The sequence below is a fragment of the Sinocyclocheilus rhinocerous genome, unplaced genomic scaffold (assembly GCF_001515625.1).
Source record: "Sinocyclocheilus rhinocerous isolate Xijiao unplaced genomic scaffold, SAMN03320098_v1.1 scaffold942, whole genome shotgun sequence".
Classification (NCBI taxonomy): Eukaryota; Metazoa; Chordata; class Actinopteri; order Cypriniformes; family Cyprinidae; genus Sinocyclocheilus; species Sinocyclocheilus rhinocerous.
This window is the reverse complement of record NW_015627890.1, coordinates 498274-501989: the sequence shown is the minus strand read 5'-3', so window position 1 is coordinate 501989 and position 3716 is coordinate 498274.

Below are 3716 nucleotides of genomic sequence, written 5' to 3'. Positions count from 1 at the left end.
GGAACCCCCCTGTTCAAAAAAAAAAAAAAACACACCTTCAAGTGTTTCAATCGCTTATAAATGATGCCATTTACCCAAAGCTGGTTTTTAAGTCTAAACTCCATGACCCGCATGAGCCTCAGGCGGAGACATTTACATCTGAACGACTTTGACAGGGTTTCGTCCCATTTATCAGCGGCTTGTTAAGCAGTTTGCAGAAATGCTGATGTGAGCGTTTGAACGGGCAGTAATTACCACACGGAATCAAACATCCAGAAGAGACCCAACAGGACCTGTACAGTTCACATGGGAATGCACTGGTTGAAAGAATCCAGCGGATTTCAGAAACTGAGCTGATATGAGGTTGGCGCTCTCGTGACCAGCGACTTCAGCTGTCTTCAGTAGAGTCTGACAAACCCAGAAGGATTCAGAGTGAGATACTGATAGCTGTACAGACTCTCTTTACTGCTGAGAGGAGCAATGGTGGGTCATTCTGAGAAAATGGGGCCATTTGTGTGCGTTTCTAATTTATTTTGAAATTATTACTTTTCTTAGAAATATCAGGCAATTTGCATGTGATAATCATGTGATATTACATATTTTTGCACATATATTTAACCCTAGAACAGGGTTTGAATTAGTAAAAAAGAAAATTAGAATAATCATTGTAAAACAGAAATGTTGCCTTTGGCACCAAACTGAAGCAAGTTTAAGTTAAAAACTTAAATAACTAACTGGCAATCAGTTTCACCTCAATAGTAATTTTAAAAACTAATAAATATGACAAACATAACAAAATGACTAAAAATTAAATTAAACTGAAAACTGAAAATATAAACATAAATAACGTGGGATTGAAATAATGTCAAGCATTAGTAACAAATGCTTAAATTAGAATGAAGCCGATTTTACCAGAAATTTCTGTTGAATATAAATATTAGATTAAATTAAACAACAACAACAACAAAAAAAGACAGAATGTTGAACATTCTGGAACAAACTAAAATAACTTCAAGTTGATGCACTAAAATTACAAACAGGAAATAAACAAAAATTAAAACATACAGAAAGAAATAAAAAAAAAATGAATTAAACCTAAATAGTAATTTAAAAATTAACTAATAAAAATTACAAAAACATAACAGAATTACTAAAAATGTAACTAAAATTAAAATAATAACTGAAAATATAAAAATAAAGAATGTGGAGTTGAAATAACATACACTGCATTAGGGTTTGGCTTAGAGTTAGTACTGATAAATAAAAAAATTGGCAACTAAATTTGCGAGACAAAATACAGATACTTGGTTCACTAGAAATAATATTTTAATACTATTTCTAAGAAATTTTCAATGACAAAATATTTGTCTTTTAATTACAAAAAGTAAAACAATGCAGTTGTATTTTGAAATATTTTAACTAATCTAGGGCTGTAACTAATGATTATTTTGGTAATCAAGTAATCTATGGTTATTTTGACAACTGAGTAATCTTTTTTAGTAACACAAACAGACCTAAGTGAAAAAAACGATGAGGCAATAATAATTGGCTCAAATAAAGTATCAAAACCAAGTAATTACATGGTTTTAACATACAGAAATAAAAAAAAAATGAATTAAACCTAAATAGTAATTTAAAAATTAACTAATAAAAATTACAAAAACATAACAGAATTACTAAAAATGTAACTAAAATTAAAATAATAACTGAAAATATAAAAATAAAGAATGTGGAGTTGAAATAACATACACTGCATTAGGGTTTGGCTTAGAGTTAGTACTGATAAATAAAAAAATTGGCAACTAAATTTGCAAGGTTGTAATAACATTTAGTATTGTGGGTGGCGCCAACGGCCTGGTGGCGTTTCACTTTACAGCGTGATTAAACGATGTTTAAATCCATTCAATTTTAATATTTGGCCACATGCAAACTCAGAAACTTTTATTTTGAAATCTCGATGTACAATAAATGGCATATTTAGGAATATGATGTATTCTCCTGTGTTGGCAAATGTTTATAAATGATTTACATTACAAATCTAGTGAGAAAATGCACAGTTTTCCCAAATGAACGTTAAGCAATTCAAATTCACAGCATATACAGAGGAAGAGTTTAGCCCCTTTCACACATCGGTAAGTTACCTTTAAGAGATCATGTGTGAACAGGACCTTTTCAAAAATCCCGGTAAATTTGTTCTGGCAATCATATCGTTCTTATGGAGATGACGTGATTACTCTAAGCTGTTTACAAAGCTCTGCTGCTTTTTAATTAGTTTTTCTATGTAAATATGCGCTAGATGGACATCTTTGGCCATTGCCCCTCGCAGCTTTTTCAATGTGTCGCACTTCTCCATTCATCAGGGCTGCAACTCTGCAATTGGATACTATTATGCACGTCTCGTGTTTATTACAAAGCTCCGCTGCTTTTTAATTAGTTTTTCTATGTAAATATGCGCTAGATGGACATCTTTGACCATTGCGCCTCGCAGCTTTTTCAACGTGTCGCGCTTCTCCATTCATCAGGGCTGCAACTCTGCAGTTGGATACTATTATGTGCGTCTTGTGTTTATAATAGCAAAAAATTCTGATTGGCTAGTAATGTTAGATTGGTTGAGAGTGAAAGCTGTGCTCCTCTCATACCATTGGTAGGCGAACTCATGGACTCGAAAGTGATATCAACAAGTTTTTTTTAAATGTAGGATTATTTTTTTCCGCAGCCAAACGCTGCACGCCGGAGAACTTTAAGCCCTGAATTTTATTTTATTATGCAATTAATTATATATAATTTATTTCAAATTTTAGTAAAACAATCCAACATATAAGATAGCATTAATGGCCCAGTTTCCTGAGACTGACCCAGTTTTTGTGCATGCTATATCAGTATAGCTATATTACTAAATCAATCTCCAAAATCGTCACCAAGACACATCACTACAAAAAAGAATATCAGCTATATATTACCCTTCTGACATTGAATACAAGCCCCTGAAGAAGCTGAACTAATCGTCCCACCAGCATCTTTAACCAAACTACAGATAATTGATCTGACAGCTTCACAGACTCAGCTGTCAAGAGAATCAATCAAACATAGTTTCACTGTCACAGGAAGCTGAGCAGCGAAAACTTTCACCCAACAGGAAAATCTTTAAAGGAGAAGCATGTGATTTTTGCACCACTAGTCCAACAATGAGAATCAGAAGTAAAGAGCTTTTAACAGTTGTAAGCAGATGCAAACGCAGACTCAAACTGAGTCACAGCTTTCTTTCCAGACCTGTTAACTGTATAAATGCATGACACATTCACATGCAGCGATTCCATCAAAGCACACAACATGTGTCAAATGAAGCTGACTGAAACATCAGAGGTTTCTGCTGCCATACGAAAACAGGTCTTGAATCTGTGATGTGTATTCAGTGTATGGAGTCACATAGAGTTTATGAAGAGAGAGAGAGAGAAAAAGAGCTTTGAAATCTCAAAACCTTTTAACGTCTCTTTCAGATCATTTATTTTCAATCTGCTTCTTTCTCTATATGCGAGCTCATAAATAAATCCTCTATACAGTGTACAGAAACGTTGCTGCATATACTACTCTATTGACATGATCGGTCCGTCAGCTGGGCGATGCGTCCCGATCGATCACTATCACGCTCCTGCAGAAGCCAAACGAAGGAAGAACAGCTTTACAAATAAGAACAAATGTCACGTTAGATGGTATAAGATTTGATTTTCAGTCTCTGA